The sequence below is a fragment of the Mus musculus genome, chromosome 2, assembly GCF_000001635.26.
Source record: "Mus musculus strain C57BL/6J chromosome 2, GRCm38.p6 C57BL/6J".
Taxonomy (NCBI): Eukaryota; Metazoa; Chordata; class Mammalia; order Rodentia; family Muridae; genus Mus; species Mus musculus.
This window is the reverse complement of record NC_000068.7, coordinates 129,310,242-129,326,550: the sequence shown is the minus strand read 5'-3', so window position 1 is coordinate 129,326,550 and position 16,309 is coordinate 129,310,242. Positions and strand designations below refer to the sequence as shown.

The window sequence follows — 16,309 nt, the reverse complement described above, 5'->3', positions numbered from 1 at the left end:
ACTTGAAAACTAGACTAGATAAGAGGATTAGAGATAGGACTGTAGTGTATGGCTCAGTCGGTAAAGTATTTGCCTTGCAAGCACAAGGACCTGGGTTCAATCCCCAGAGTTCACATAAAAATGCCAGGCAAGTTGGCCCATGTTTGTGATCCCAGCACGGAAGAGGAGAGAGGATTCCTGGGACTCACTAGTCAGCTAGACTAATTGATAATAACAAAGCTAATAAATAAATATAATAACAAAGCTAATAAATAATAAACCTTGTCTCAAAGGAGGTGGAGAGCGTTCCTGAGGATAACACCCAAAGTTGTTCTCTGCACTATACATGTACACACTCACACACACATGCACACACTCACACACACATGCACACACTCACACACATGCATACACTCACACACATGCACGCACACACACACACATATGAGCATGCATACTCACAATGCATGCATAATTTTTAAGGTAAGAAAAAAACAATAAGAAATAATCAATAGTTTTTAAAACTTAAAGAACACAGGTTTTCAAATTCAATAGCCTATTAAATACCTCACAGAATGAATGAAAATGTACCTACATCATAAAATTTCAGAATAGTGAGAATAAGAAGACAATAGTCACATGACATTGCAGACAGAAAGAATAGTCAGATAAAAAAACCTAGACATTTGAATGGAGTCCAACTTCCTCATAATGGTATTGGAAGCTAGAACAAAATGGAGCAATGCTTGCCAAGTTTGGAAGCAGAACCAACTTTAACCTAGAATTCTATACCCAGATGTACTATCAAGCAAATGTCAGAATGAAGATATTGCCACCCCGGAAAATTCCTAAAGATATTTCTACTACTCACACACCTTCTCCCAAGTGGGAAACAAAATCCAAGACAGGAGAGAAGTGAGGGGAATTGATGCTATAGCGACGAAAAGAAAAAGCTGGGAACAGCACCAAATGACCACAGTCCAAATTGATGCAGACTGCAGAGCTCTAGGGATGCCCCTGTGAGGTAGAAACAAGCTGCCTAACATATCTGAATCTACAGGCAGATTTAAATACCTACTGGCAAGTTTGCAATACAATTAATGGTGCCCCTGGAGGAATCCTCTGTGAAGATAATCAAGTTTAAATTTTAGGATCTTTTATTTCCATGTATTTGGTTAGAAGATCCTTTATAATTATATATCTCTCCTCTCCTCTGTCTCTGTCTCTGTCTCTATCTATCTATCTCTCTCTGTTTCTCTCTCTGTGTGTCTCTCTTCCTCTCTGCCTCTTTGTCTATCTAACTCTCTCTGTCTCTGTCTTTCTCTCCCTTTGTATATGTCTGTGTGCACGTCTGTGCGTGTGCGTGTGCGCGCGCGCGCGCGTGTGTGTGTGTGTGTGTGTGTGTGTGTGTGTGTGTGTGTGTGTGTTACTGGAAATTGAACTAGAGCCCTACTTATGTTAGACAAGCATGCTGCCAAGGAGCTACAGCCTCAGCTTGTTCGTTCATTTGCTGAAACAGGATGTCACTAGGCTGGCCAGGCAGCCCTTGAATAAGCAAACCTACTGCCTCAGCCTCCAGAGTAGCTGGATTACAGGCTTACAACAGGCCCAGCATGTATTTCTTCTCTTAACCAGGCCTTGCCAACAGAAATTATACACCACCCTACTGATATATAGGAAACTAAGAAAATGAGAAAGAGAAGACAGTTTCTAAGGAAAGACAGAATGCGTAAGTGGCCAGCAAGAGTGCTTAATAGACTAAGTATATCTGGTCTGAGTATATTTGTGTATCGTAATAACAGCACCAATTCTTGATCTAGAAAATTTAAAGTGTAACCACATTATGAAGATTAGCAGATGAGAAAGGTGCGTGTATACACCAGTTGGAGACTGGAGCAGAACAAACAACTTAAGTTTCTCTGGGCAGAGACACGCTCTTGCCTTATTTCCTTCCCCTCCCTCCTCTGGCTCTTCCCTTCTCCAACCTTAGAAATGGAAAGTCTTCAGATTGTGAGGTTTACATGTGCAGGTGACCAACTGATCCACCCGACTTCCTTCTGCATAAGAGGTAGGAATTCCCACTGAAGCCTGTCACTGACCAAAGATCCAATACGCCCAGGCACATCCTGTGACCTGAAGGGGTACTATGGCACAGACAGGCATCTGGGAAACCTGCCCTGGCGTGAGCTGACTTGCATGCTGGGTGTGCACAGCTGGTGAAGGAGGGGCCCCTAAACAAACAGCTTTATTGAGTAGTCATCTCTGCTCTGCTGCAGACATACACAAAGAGAAAAAGAAACACAGAGACAGATAGAGAGACAGAGAGACAGAAACAGAGACAAAGAGACAGAAACAGAGAGAAACAGAGAAAAACACAGAGGGAGTCAGAGAGGAGAGAGATGTAATTATAAAGGATCTTCTAACCAAATACATGGGAATAAAACTTAAGCTTCCTAAACCATAGGAAATCACAGAGAAAGGTGTGTAAAGAAGGGATTTGACCAAAGACTATGAGGCGAACATGTGCGTGAGTTCTGGGAATACAAGGCTGCAAAGGCCTAGCTCTCCCTCCCGAATGATACAGAGGACACTGAGGGACCACCACAGGTCCTCAGGTTTATAAGACAGTCATGGTGTGTGGATGAGGGCAGTCAGGAAGACTGGAGTCATTGTTATCAATGAGTATCCTTGATTACCACAAACACAGGCGACCCAGGAGTAAGCACTTGTTTGTTTATCCTTAGATATATTCTCTTAGCAGCTTTATTTACAATAATTAATATAAAACATGCAAATTTAGAGACCACAGAGTTGGCTCAATTGTGTAAAAAGCACCTATTGACAAGTCTGAAGGCCTGAGTTTGACCCCCTGACCTCATGTGATAGAAGGCATGCATGAGTGCAAGCGCACAGCTACGCGCATGCACACACACTCATGCACATGCTCTCTCTCTCTCTCTCTCTTTCTCTCTCTCTCTCACACACACACACACACACACACAACTTTTTTTTAAGTCCTTGATCATAAAAAAAACAGCGTTGCCATGCAGTGGTGGCACACACCTTTAATCCCAGCACTCAGGAGGCAGAGGCAGGCAGATTTCTGAGTTTGAAGCCAGCCTGGTCTACAGAGTGAGTTCCAGGACAGCCAGGGCTACACAGAGAAACCCTGTCTTGAAAAAACAAAAACAAACAAACAAAACAAAAAACAAAGACAAAAAACAAAAAAATAGCATTAAATATATCAAGTCTTTTTAAAAACCTACAAATTTAAAATGCACAGTTCACTAAATTGACAGACGGACATACAGTGAAACTAAGTAACAGGACCAAGATGCTGAGCACATCCCTTATCCTCCTGCCCCATGGTGGACCCCCATCTCTGCTCTATCCTCACTCCCTTTACTAAGTATCGGAGCCTGCTATCCCCATGGACTTGTTCATACTTTCTAGAGTTTGATATAAGTGGAGCACATAGTATGCACTCTCTTCCTGCCTGCCATCTTGCACCATCAATCTGAGGCACATACTGTCCCACGTGTTCATTCCTTATGTTTTGGTTTGGTTTTGGTTTTGGTTTGATTTTTATTTTGGTTTTCAAGGGGGTTTTTTTGTGTGTAGCCTTGGCTGTCCAGAAATAGCTCTGTAGACCAGGCTGGTCTTGAACTCACAGATATTGGCCAACCTCTGCCTCTTGAGTGCTGGGATTAAAGGCATGTCCCATAATTCATTCCTTTTTGTTGTTGAATAGTAGTGCTACATTATATGGCTTAGCCATTGTTATCCAGGCATTTGTTAAAGACTTTGAGTTATTTCCATTTTTAGCAATGATGAAACATATTGCTATGAACATCCCTTTTAAAATGTTTGCATAAAGATATACTTCCCTTTCTCTCAGGTAAATAAAGACCTAGGGATGGAAGGGTGAAGGAGCTTCATGTTAGATATATGTTAGCTTTTTAAAAACCTATGACTTGCTTCCCAACCAAAGGCATATAAAATCTCAGTCTTTGTAATTTTTAGTCCACTGAAAACTGTGTGATTCTAGATTCCTAGAGCCTTGAATTACATTTATATCCTCTTTAGCATTCAAAACTCTGTCAAGCTTAGAGGAAACACTCAGAGGACTGGGCTCTGTCCCAGCAAGTGGAACTTGTCACAGTTCCACCAGGCTAACTTGTGCACAGCCAACACAGAGCAAGGTGTGATTCAGAGACAGAGCAAAAGATTGATTCAGGTGGAGTGCACCTCCAGTTTTAGCTCTCACCTTGTAAAATATTACCTAACTGCCCATAGCCAACTCACTTATCTTCCCAGGGGCTCGGTTTCCTGTCCAGATAATGGAAACTGTGGGACTGTTAATTGGCCAGGTATGTAGATTAGAGATATTTCTACAAGAACAGCAAGTTTCAAAGTACTTTAAGGTTACATGAGATAGAAAACTTAAATATTATCAAATCTTTTTTTATTTTCACCAAGAAATGCACACTTTGTATTATTGTTTACAACTATCTTACAAAGAAGATGAAGCTAACCCTATTCCAGATGACAGAAACTCTCTTCTGTCCTCTTCCAAAAGTTCTTCTTTCTAGAATGAGAAATGAGACAACTAGTTTCCATTAGGGCCACACATGTGAGTTCTGCCCCAACCAAAACTTCTTTGGGAAGGGGTGGTTAAATAGCTGGATTTTTTTTTTTTTGGACACAGGAGCAGGGTCTTGCTACAGAACACAGGCTAGCCTCAAAGCTAGACACTCTCCTGCCTCAGCCTTTCAGGTGCTGTAATTTCAGGCACATACCACAATACCCAATATGCATTATAGTTTTGCAATAATCTCACTTATCCTTGAATCAATGAATAACAATAATTATACATCCAGGTCTTGCTTCAAGAGATAACTTGGTTAAGAATATCAAGAAAGAACAGTATAGCACAATGTGAAAGTCAACTCTGTTCCATGAAAGTGTGACTGAAACCCAATACTTGACAAGAGGAGAGACCACCCCCACCCCATCCCATTTCATAAGGGCCTTAGCAAACTGAACCTGCCCTAAGGAAAGCATCACTTCCATGAGGATCAAGCAGAAAGGTTCTGGGAGGGCCAGTTAGAAGAGACTCTGGGAGGTATAAAGAAACACCATAGGATTCTAAGGGCTCCCTAGAGGTACCAAGCCTTCTGTCCATCTGTAAGGAAACACCTAAGATAAATAGATGGGAGTTAAGGACCCACAGATATTGATTGTACCAGAAGGAAGAGCATTCTTGTGTCAGAGCTGTACAGTTTCTCAATGGGCTGTAAGGTGTTTCCCGGCCTTTTAGGCAACCCCATGTTCACAGGAATAGAATAAAGATGACTTACTCTTCAGAGGAGGTTGGATTAGAGAAACCACTCCAAATTTCCAAAAAGAACCAACCATAGGAGCTTCCCTAGTTTAATTTCTATTGGTGTGATAAAATAACCTGACAAGAGGCACCTTGGAAGAAAGGGTATATTTGGCTTAACAAAATTCAGGTTTACAGTCCCTCATTGCAGATAAGTAAAGTTAGGGACTTCAACCCACTGGTCACATTGCCCACAGTTAAGAACATAGAGAAATCAATGCACACATGTTCACTTACTTGCTTGCTTGTGCCCAGTTCCATCTTTCCACTCTTACAAGATTCAGAATCCCCTGGCTAGGGAATGGTGCCACCCCCAGTGGGATGGGTCTTCCCACATCAATTAACTTAATTAAGACAGTCACCCCCAGGCCAGCCTGATGGAGACAGTCTCTCACCTCTCTTCCCAGGTGATCCTAGATGTGTCTGGTTGACAACTAATACTAACTACCAAATGTACATACTAGCAATTTTCTTAAATCTTTATTTAAAAAAAAATTGAATGTAGATTGAGTAGTACCAAATTTTATAGGCGAATTATAGGAGCAAGATCTTTTCTCAAAACACCAGCCAGCCAGTCAGCTAATCAAGGACAATAACAATCTTTTTTAGTTTTGGTGATGAACTCCTATGTGAGGCTCTATGGTTCCTGTGTCTGTAGGGTTTTTAGCATTTGAACTTTCAATTGTGAACAATGAGGAATTCTAGGAATTAAGCAAAGATATAAATGTAACATGAGAGATTCTGAGAGTGACAAACATGACAGATGAGCACCAGAAGTGACTCATCCTCCAGGAGTATGGTGAGGAAAGAGTGGGTGAAGGAAATCGGTGATCAGTCTGATGGTGGCGGCCAGGGGATGGAAGGAATGGACAGGCAGAAGGAAGTGAGGACTGACTCGAGGTCGCCTGGGGGTGCAGGAGAGTAGAAGGGGATTCTGTGATGACTGGAGTCTGGACTAGAAAAATGGAGAAGTCTAGAAGAAACGGATGATCTCTCTGGGCAATTTGAGTCACTGTGTAGGGTAAGCTTCATGAATACAGAAGCATTACCCAGATTTCCCCACCATCTAGTTCTGCTTTGCCTTCAGCCCGTGGGAATTTCTAGAGAACTGAACTAGCGGGTCTTGCAGTATGGAAAGAAAGAATTCGAAGAAACAAAATAGAAAGAGGGGAAGTGACATTCACATCCCTCTAAGGAGGGAAATAGAAACTTCTGACTCCCTGGTCCCTGATTTCCTCAAAGGCTGTCTAAGAGACAGCAGGCTACGTTTCAATGCCAAACTTATAGAATTTCAAGTCATGCCTAAATCCCAAATAAATGAAAGACTTAAACATAAAACACTCAATTATAAACCATCAAGAGCTATGAAAGGCCAATTTTTATGTAATTCTGGGGATGAATTCTTTCTGATCAATTTCTAAAAGTAGAATCCAGAGTTGAGAGGTCTTTCCACCAAGGATTTTGGTACCCTATGGCAAGCTGCCTGCCCCCTGTGCCTCCCTCCAGCTCTGTCCTTATACCACATTGCTTCTTACTCCCACCACTTCTTCTCTGGCTAGCTCTGAGTTTTTCTAACACACATGATCTTCCAGCTTCAGGGTGCTGCATGGGCTGTTCATGTTAGCTGGGATGTAACTTTCCCTATATCTCTTCCTTCCCTACCTAGACATTATGCTGATTATTTAGGGTGGGAGTTCAGAGGATCAAGGTCTCCCCACACATATCTTCATAGCACCCTAGGCTTTCCCATCCTTAATGATCACCTGCTATAGACTAAAAAAGGGGTTTTGCCAACTCACCCAAAATTCACGTGTTGGGTCCAAATTCCAAATGTACTGATGTTGGGAGATGAGGCACTGGGTAGAAATGATCTCTGTTGAGGGCACTACCTGGTAACCTTACAAAGAAAATCTCCTAGAGAGTTCCTTTGCCCCTTCCATCACATGAGGCTTCAAGAAAAGTGTGATCTATGAACCAGAAAATGGATTCTCACCAGAACTATCCAGCAGCACCTTTCTCTGAGAAAATAGAATTTCCGTGGTTTATAAGTCATCAAGTTCATGGTGCTTTGCTATAGCGTGCTAACAGACTAGGACAACACCATATTTATGGCGAGAAGGTGTGACTTCTCTGCTGACAGAGACACTCATGAGGTTAAAAACCTTGTCTGTCCTACACTTAGCCCTTGGCTCTCACTATGTTCCCAAGTCAAAGACCCTATCTTCTATGAATGAGTGTGTACATCCATGAATGGATGCAGAGATAACTGTTAGTAATTACCTCAGCCTGTTCTGTACACTGTAGACAAGTAGACTCCTTTTGTAGCCCGATGATATTGATTGTGATGGGTTTTTGTCTAGCCACATTTGACATTCCTTACTTTCAGAACACCATGCTTTCCATCCTGTTTCAGGGAGGGACCTGGACAATGAGTAAAGAAGTCTGAGTTCCATGGGTAGAAGAAAAATAGATTCCAAGGAAAGAATAAACTGAACCAGGGAATAAGGCTGGCAAAATGTGACATCTATCATGGAAGGAAAGCGACCAACGCTAACTTGAACATTTACAAACACTGTCTAGTGTGATGCTTCCAGAACCCCAGGAGGAATTACTAGAGCAGTTTTGCAAGTGAAGCAACCCAAGCTCTGAAGAATGAGCTACTTACCCATTACCTCACAGTAGAAGACACAAATGCATGCATTATGCCTTTGCTCATCCTGTTTCCTCAGCCTGGAATAGCCATTCTCCGCTATGCAAATCTAAGTTCCCAAGCTAATGGCAGCTTAAGGTAGCCTCCCTGTAGGCTTCCCTGAGCTCCCTCCTATTTCCTGTACTCCCCACCCTCCCATACCTAACTTCTGTCTTTGTTCCAGTCCACCTATCCTTACATTCGTTCATCTTCCATTGTTCCTAGGTCTTAAAAAAACTTAAAAACAGTGGGGTTCTTTGCTGATGCTCTCCCCACAGCCTCCCTCCAGTACTTCATTGTTTTCTGAGCCATGAAGCAAGCCAGCTACCAAGCTGACTCATGCAGCTTTGCACGGCGCTCCTGAGAAACACCTGCCCTGGGCTCACACTGCTCCACACGGGAGTCCAAGCTCTGTGGCTCCCCTTTTAAAAGAGCCACAGTACTTTTGAGCAACTCTGTGTAGGATGAAATATACCCTAGGAAAGAAAGCAAAAAGAAGAAAGTTAGATATTCTTCTTCCCTTGGATATTTGTTTTCTTATTAAAACACTTCAAAACTTGCCCAGATTCTCAGTCTCAGAAACATACATTTCTTTTCCTCTTAGGGGTTATAAAGGGGCCCTGAAGGTCTTTCATCTACACCAGACTTTCTTGAAAGCAAGACTAAGGAATCAATCATCCTTTCACAGTCATGGTATAAAAGTCAACTCCTTCTAATGTGTCAGTAAACAGGCATATGCTAGGAAAGGATTTATCTCTGTTTAGTTTAGGAGCCAAAATATCAAGTTTGCCATTGAAATCATGAAGGAAAAAAACAGGGAGGACGTGGCACTCATCTGTGACTCATCATACGTGACACAACAAATGATTTACAAGAGAACGGTAAGGAGTGGGTCTAGAAAGGATACCATGTGACCAGACACATGGTTCTGGAGCACAGGGAGCCGTAGCAAAACAGGATGGTGTTCAGGATCCTCATGCAGACTGTGATGAGCAGCCAGAGCTGGACTATTCCAGGTAGCTATCCAGTCTAATCGCCCACCTCATAAATAAGAGGAGCTCTGAGAAGTGTGAGGATCGTTTAAGACTGGACAGTGGCCAAGATCAAAGTCAGATGAAGATCTGCCTGTCTGGCCACACTGTATGCCACACCTGTTGATCCTAACCTGCATAGTAGCTGCTTCAGTTGGAAACCCATCATCTTCAACCAATCGTTCACATTAAAAAGCAGGAAGGAGCTGATTGTGTTGGTGCACACTGGTAGGATTTGCTGAGGGAGGTAGAGCCAGGAAGATCACAAGTTCGAGGCCAGCCTAGCTACACATCTTACAGGGCAGTGATGGCACACCCCTTTAATCCCAGCACTAGAGAGGCAAAAGCAGTCAAATCTCTCAGTTTGAGGCCAGCCTGGTCTACAAAACAAGCCTTGACAGTCAAGGCTACACAGAGAGGAACTGCCTTGAGCAAACAAACCAAAGAAGAAGAAAGAAGCGGAGGAGGAAGAGGAGGAGGAAGAGGAGGAAGAAGAAAACGACGACGATGAAGAACTGAAGGAGAACCACACAATGGACATAGGACTGCTGGTCTGCATTAAAATTCAGCCTCCCATCGTGTTAGATTCTTGTATATCTTTTTATTTAAAATACCTTGAGGTTTGGAGAAATGGTTCTATGGTTAAAGTACTTGTCACTCAAGCATAAAAATGAGAGTTTGATCCCCCAGAATACGGTAGCGCATAGCCTTAATCTCTGCTTCCGACTGCAAGATGAGAGGAACCACTGGAAGCTCACGGGCCAGTCAGCCTGAAGAACACGGTGACAGAACAAGAAAAGAGACCCTATCTCAAGCTGGGTGAGAGGAGAGGACTGACACCTGCTGTTGCCCTTTGGTCTTTTACAGTTCTGCAGCATTCACACATATATGCATACATATGCACATGTGCACGTGAACACAAACACACACACACACACAGGAATACACTATACACACATAAAAACGTTTAAATACTTTGAAAAACTATAAAGTACTACATACATGTTAGGTATTATGACATATTAACTCAATGTTACTAACTTTACTATCATCCATTTTGCTCTCACAGCCAACTTATCTTTATCTGAAATCCAAATCTGCCCCCCACCACCATGAGCATCTAATTAGGGTGTTAGCTTGTTTTACTGGAAATTTCTTCTCCCAGAGGGCAGAGAGCATTATGAGTAGAATGCTGATGAAGACACAGACAGAATTGATTGTGTTAGAGAGGAATTTTGAGAGAATGTATGTCATCCTGGTCTGTGGTAAAGAAGGGAAGGAGACTCACACATAGCCTTAGTCAGAACAGGTCTGGTTTTACCACAGAAATGAACTGAAATCTCGGTGATTTGCCAAAACTTAAGATGCATTTCCCATGGCCACCAAGTCTAAGGCAGGTACTCTAGCCTCAGGCCTTTACCACGGCAGCATCTTGGTCACATGACCTCTGAGGTTACTGCATCAAGGGAAGTTGAGTGTGATGAACTAGTTGGCCCTGGTTGCATCAACAGAACTCAATCAACTTCCTGTTCACAGGCTGTTGGCCAGAGCACGCCATGTGTCCTCAGTTTAACTGCGAAGGAGGCCAGGAAGACAGACATCCATCAGGAAATCCCACACATGAGCAGATGGATGATAGTACGCAGCTAGCTACCTACCACACAATGATTCCAGGAATGCAGACATCAAAAGATTTCAGAGTATTCCAATTATCTCAACAAGAATTTGCATAGGTCTTAAGGACAGAAAAGCTAATAGAAATTACTTTAAAAATAAATAGTTGCAGTAATTAGCTCTAGTTATTAAATTTCTCATGGGCTTTATTTTAGTTTTTTATGTATTTCTCCAATACAGCCATATTTAATAATAAACATTTTAAGCATACTAATTTCTTTAACTGAGAAACAAGTTCAAACAAGAGGTAACCATGACTCCAATGAGAAAAAGACTCAAAAAGAAAGAAATTCTCTTTTAAGAAATGCATTTTTGATGCCTTAAACTTATGAGTAAGGAAAATAACGATTCGGGGTGACACCCGAGTCCTCACTGCTTATGTGAGACGAATTTTTGAGCAGGTATAGGTTGCAGTCTGAGGCGACCCGCCTACTTTGTGGGATGCCTGGGTAACTCGATCTGCCCGACACCCCCCCCCCCAAAAAAAGAAATGCACTTTTGACCAGAAGATCACAATTACCCCAGAAGAAGAAAAGTAAGTAAGAGACAGGTCCAGACACCAGGGTTGCCACACAGGAAGCCCGCTGATGACTTTGGAAGGGCATTCAGAAAAGAAGGCAAGGAAGAGGCAAAGACTCCATTACTCAGCATCTCAAGAGGTGAGAGAAAGGGAATTCAGAAACAGAAAGCATCCATAAGGGAAGGAGTGAGCTAAAGCAGAGAGAAGACGTCACAGCTAGCCAGCCCCGCAGTGATGCAATGACTGAACTCCATCTGTGTGTGTTCCTCCTGATGCTCACGTTTGAATCTCCTGTCGTCTCTGCTCCTGGGCTCCTGGAACATCTTAGTCAAACACACTTGAGTTTAGGTAGAAAGACTGCTTTTGATACAGTTAGAGCTACGTTGTCATCTCTCTGTGTGCTGGTTTGCAACCTAGAATAGTTCTCAGACTCAAAGCTGTCACCATCAAAGAGACAAAGCTAGTTGGGGATACAGCTCAGTGGTAGAGGCTTAATTAGGACCTCCTGGTTCCATCTCTAGCAGCACGAAAACAAAAGTGTAAAACTGATTAAGTTATGAATAGGCAGAGCTTGAATATCTTCGAAGTAACCCTCCAGAAAAGACTTCCCGGGGGCTATAAGAGGCCCTGTTGGTCTGGCTCCTGCACTCCTTCCAGTCCTCCATTCTCAGCTTACCAGCCCATCTCCCTCCACCAGTGGCTCTGAGCTCTTAGCCTTCAGGCTTTGATATACTTGACCCTCATAACATCTGCTTGGTCCTGAATGTTCCCTTTTCTCTCCACACTTGTCTCCCAGTCCAAGATCAACAAGTGCCTCTGTTTCATACCTTTATTATGTAGATAATTCAAAGTGTAATTATCTGCCTGGGGTCAGGGGTCAGCACTGGCTTCATTGTCAGCTTTCAGGAGATCAGAGACCACAGCTGGTGTTGCTCACTTGATGTAAATGACAGAAAGAAAAAAAAAAGTTCAGAAGCATCATAGATTGCCTTCATTCTTTGTAAAATCTGTGTGTGTGTGTGTGTGTGTGTGAGAGAGAGAGAGAGAGAGAGAGAGAGAGAGAGAGAGAGAGGCAGGCTACATTAAGACACAGAGACAGCTTTGTGGTTGAGTATAGTCTGAAGTCTGAACCCCATTTCCGCAACCTGCTAACCTTGCAACCTCAGGCTGGTTACTTAATTTTGCTAGAACTCTACTTCCTCTTCTGCAATGTGTGATGGGATGACCTACCTCTCTGGTCTGATGAGAGGATTAAGTTGAGGTAACATTGTAAAACCTGGAAGCCAATAAGGTGTTATGGACATCCTTTCCTCCTGCCTAACTGTCATGGAATTAAAACTAAGTAGGGCATGAATGGACACAGATAGCTCACTTGTCTCTTCATGTTTGTGCCTCTGAACACCTCTCCCTTGAGGTAGACAAGTGAATAGTTAATTTCAGGATCCCTACGTCCTCATGAATGTCAAACTCTGTAAACGCTCACAGCCAGAAAGAACATAGTCTTGAATTCACATAAATGCATAGCCCCTGTATGCCTTGAACTCATTTCTACACCCCTGCTGACACCTAACAGAGTATAAATGCCCTGTAAGTAGCCATTATACTGTATTGTCTCCTGAATTCAACACAGATGCTTCTCCTCCCCATCCCCAAGTACTTCTGCCCTCACTTGGTTCAGTCTGCAAATGCAGAACCCAGAGACACAAAGAGCCAAACTTTCCCCCAGAAAATTCAGAGTTGTGCTTCTCTCGGCGTTCAAGTGATTCCTTTCAGATCCGGGTATCATGTGCTGATTTTAAGGTTGATTCTGAAGGCATTTACAAATGTTTCTCACCTTCATGGTACAGTGACAAGCTGTGCCAGAGTCCACAGCCATACTCCACTTCCAAACATCATTCATCACAATGGTGGCCTGCCTTCTGTTTTCAGGGTATCACAGAATAAAAAAGATTTCACTAGACAAAGGAAAGGAAAAACCTTTCTCATCTTTGGGGCGGTTGTTGTTTGTTTGTTTGTTTGTTGTGGTAAGTGCATTGTTTGAGCACATGTGCATACAATTTGTGTACCTGTGAGTACCGAGGCCCGAGGTTGCTATCAGAGACTGTCCTCAGTCACTCCTCTTATTGTCTGAGGCAGCGTCTTTTAATGTAACCAAGAGCTTGCAGTTTAGTTAGTGTAGCTATCCCAGTTGCTCCAGATTCCCTGGGTCTATTTTCTGATACTGCCACGGCCACCCAGAATTTATGTGGGTTATAGGTATCTGAACTCCAGTCCTCTTGCTCCTCTGGAAGTCCCTTTAACTTCTGAGCCAACTCCCCTAGCCATCTTTTGTTTTTTATAAAATCGTAGAATTACTCAGAGTACCTTAAAGTCGATGCATTTCAGCAAAGACTTGCCAGTGACAGTGAGAAAGTATTCTAGGATTCAGACTATAAATGAGATCTAATTTCATCAGAATCTGAGTTTCAAGTTCAGGCTGTGTCTGAGTCTTGGTTTCTGTGACCTTCACTTGGTCATTTCTTTCTTCCAAGGTCTTCAGCTGCATAAGGACACAGGAATGGCACATGAGTATGTGCAGCTGGAGGCTGAACTGAGAGCACACTGTTAACCTTAAGGCATTGTCACATGGAAAGCATCACTGAGATTCTTAGGGCAAGTGTGACCGTGCATGGCTGGGTCTATAACCCAGCCCCCAGGAGGCTGAAGCAGGAGGAGTCTTTGAGAGCAGATTCAGACGCACAATGAGACCCTGTCAAGAACAAAAGACAGATGCTGGGCAGTGGTGGCGCACGCCTTTAATCCCAGCACTTGGGAGGCAGAGGCAGTCGAATTTCTGAGTTCGAAGCCAGCCTGGTCTACAGAGTGAGTTCCAGGACAGCCAGGGCTACACAGAGAAACCCTGTCTCGAAAACCGAAAAAAAGAAAAAAGAAAGAAAGAAAGAAAGAAAGAAAGAAAGAAAGAAAGAAAGAAAGAAAGAAAGAAAGAAAGAAAGAAAGAAAGAAAGAAAGAAAGAAAGAAAGAAAAAAAGAAAGAGAACAAAAGACAAAGAGAAGAGAGAAGGATGAGATGGAGGGAATGAAGGGAAGTAGAGAGAGAAAGAACAAGGCAGACAGACAGATCTTTTGGAGCCATAACATCAGGGCTTACAAAGCAAATCCACTCACCTACCAACACATGTCATTTTGTCTTGCAAAATGCTTAATTTTGTGGCTTCTGAAAGGAAAATTATTAATGTTTGGCAAAGCCTATGGTACAGAATACAATATTTATTTCTGAATTATTTAGGAAGCACTGAGCCAAACACATCAGGCCCAGTAAAGCCCTGCCCAGTGCTGTCCTCTCTCCCTTCCCTAAAAGGATTGGTTTAGATGCTACAGCTCTCCCTCTCTGAACCTCCTGCATCATCTTTTCCCCTCGAAACCACTTTCCAAGAAGGCCATATGAAAGAGTAGGTTGAGAGATACACAGACCCAAATTGGCTGTTTCTCAACCAAACTCTCATTTGGGGAATTCTCTACAGCACAGGAATGAAGATGGAGCTGGACTGGCTGTTGCTAAAGACAGTAGAACCAAGGGTGTTTTCCCAAATTGCCAAAGAGGTGCTGTGCACTGTTCTCAGAAACCAAATGGCTTTGGTGCCTCGGTAGTGACCTTCACTCAAAAATGTCTTCCCTAGTGAAGGTTTCAAAGCCCTGTTTTCCTAAGATTCCTATTTTCTGCTGTGAACTAAGGCATCATGGTGATGACTCCACAGACTCTCCAGTGACTGAGGCCATCATTAGTGTCATTATTTTTGTTTAGCTGCATCTCCATAGCAGCCCACATTCACAATGCACCTTGCAATTGTTTCTTAGTGATTATCCTCACAAGGTGTCCGACAGGCAGAAGATGACAAGATTAGCATTTCTGTGTTGCCTAGAGCAGAAGGCAGGTTAAGGAGGGATGTGGAGCTAGCTAGCTGCTGTCACTGCTCATAGATGTTTAGAGACACCCACCCGAGCTTTGGCTCCAGTCTGCTTCTGTGCTTGGACTACCTTTACGTAGGATCACTCATCTTTGAGTTTTGTTTGTAAATACAGCATGAGGAGGGACAGACTGGGCAGCCACATTGGAATTGGAGCGTTTACACTTGCAGTAGAAGCAATGAACATCTAAAGAGCTCCACTCCATGCTTTAAAAGGGCTAGAGGGACTGGGTCAACCAACACACATAAGCTGCTTTACCCCTCTCGCCCCACCGCTTCTGGTTTGGTTTGGGTTTTATCCCGTGTTTCAGTGGTTTGCTTTTCTCTCTTTGCCATTATTTTTCTTTCCTTGTCTACCACCCACTTCCTTTATTTAAAAGTTACATGGCTTAAATGCCAACTAGAAAAGCTGAAACACTGATTTGCTGAGAGTCTGGTGCCCTACCTCTTAAGACTGGCCTGGCGTCTGGGAACTGAAACTATCTCTAATAAAACTGACCGGGCAGTGTTGCTCCATGTAAGAATCCATACCTTCCTCTCCCATAGCCTCCACTCTGGAGCTGAGGCACTATCATGGCTGGGCCTTTGTCCCTGCCTCCAAAAGTGAGCAGCTGTTCTCACTCAGCTCTGATCTACCCAGAGGTACACTAGACTTTGTGTTTAGGTGGTAGGGCAAGGTTACTTTGCCATAATGTGGCTGAGGCAGGGAACTCTCTCCTGAAGCTGTCATCTCTGTAGGAAGTGTGTTTATGTTATCCAAAGGAGTAAGAGGACCCAGATCTTTAGGGCAAGTGTCACTTTTACCTCCTCCACCTTTAACCATAAGGTTATTGTTTCATACTCAGACTGATAATTTATTCAAGCAGATTTTCCCCTACAAAGAGGAGGGAAGAAGCTCATTTTCCCTCAAATGCCTTAGCTGCCAAGTATCCTGCCCATCCATATTCAGTCCTGGGGCACAATAAACAAGTTAGCCCAAAACACAAAGTACAGCTATGGAGCTCCAGTCCTTGTTTGGCTTTCACTCTGATTTGAGGATTTCTTCCTTCCTCTTCCACTGGTGGGCTT

General features: G+C 43.1%; 1 non-coding gene across 1 annotated transcript; it reads left to right on the top strand.

The window, feature by feature from the left end:
• Window positions 1-11,071: 11,071 nt before the first annotated feature.
• On the top strand, window positions 11,072-11,222 carry Gm25703. Its single transcript, XR_003954252.1, has one exon. It is a non-coding gene; the product is annotated as a U12 minor spliceosomal RNA (small nuclear RNA).
• Window positions 11,223-16,309: the final 5,087 nt, after the last annotated feature.